We start from the raw sequence: 1,043 nt of genomic DNA, 5'->3' as shown, positions 1-1,043 counted from the left end.
GTTATCTAAAATCTTATATACATTTTTACAAAGGTGTATCAAAAGTATTTGTATGAAAACATATTTACACATCGCATTCTGAAATCACATTACACAGATTTAACTTTCACACCACAAATACAGGCATTCTGAACGCACATATTAACATCCGCGCGCACACACACACACACACACACACACACGCACGCACACACACACACACACACACACAGGATAATTAATGCTCCTCTCTTATGAGGGAGACTTCATTTGAAATCCTAGAGCGTTGCTCTTTAATATTAATGAGGTAACATCTGATCGCAGAATCTGTGAATGAACAGCTGGTCTTCCTGACCACCCAAATGAGAAAAAAAAACACTGTCCTTTTGTTTGAGAATTTATTCAAAGGATAGGACACTAAAGACAGCCTCATAATATAAAGTAATTTAATGATATAATTAAAGGGGAAAAAAGCCTCAGCGAGTGAATCTCACGAAAAATGCTCAGGTCATATTTCACCCCAAAATCAAAAGAAAGAAATAACAAAATATATTTTGCATGAAAAAAAAAAACAAAAAAAAAACAAAGCCTACTTTAAGGACCATTAAGATTTATTGTATTGTAAATAATGTAAAAACATTTGGCCCTGGTAATTCTCACTCTCATGATTATCTTATTTTCTTACTATGGAAGCAATGCCATTTTTATTTTTTATTTAGTAATAGTTTTAGTAAATAGTATTTAGTAAATAAAAAACAAACTAATTTATATATATACAAACAGTTCAAAATTTGGGGACATTTTGGGAATTTTTTTTAGACAGAAATGAATATGATAAAAAAAAACATAGGATTTTGTTTTGTATATTTATGTATCACTTTTTTTCCACAAAATATTAAGCAGAATAACACAATTCAAAAATAAGAAATATTTATTGACCAGCAAATCAGCATATTTGAATGATTTCTGAAGGTCAGATCAAGTGACACTTTAGACCGGAGTAATGATGCTGAAAAATCAGCTTTGATCACAGAAATAATTTACATTTCATAATATATTGAAAT

At 30.0% G+C, this 1,043-nt stretch overlaps 1 protein-coding gene across 1 annotated transcript in view; it reads right to left on the bottom strand.

Annotated features, from left to right (window-relative positions):
- Window positions 1–1,011: 1,011 nt before the first annotated feature.
- Window positions 1,012–1,043, bottom strand: part of LOC109108377 (low-density lipoprotein receptor-related protein 8-like) — a 46,768-nt gene continuing 46,736 nt past the window's right edge. Inside the window, exon 18 of the mRNA XM_042719318.1 lies at window positions 1,012–1,043. This exon is cut by the window's right edge and continues 2,620 nt beyond it. The gene's annotated coding sequence lies outside the window, so the exon portion shown is untranslated.

This window comes from Cyprinus carpio, chromosome B2 (assembly GCF_018340385.1).
Source record: "Cyprinus carpio isolate SPL01 chromosome B2, ASM1834038v1, whole genome shotgun sequence".
NCBI lineage: Eukaryota > Metazoa > Chordata > Actinopteri > Cypriniformes > Cyprinidae > Cyprinus > Cyprinus carpio.
The sequence above is the reverse complement of the archived record's forward strand: the minus strand, read 5'-3'. Positions and strand labels throughout refer to the sequence as shown.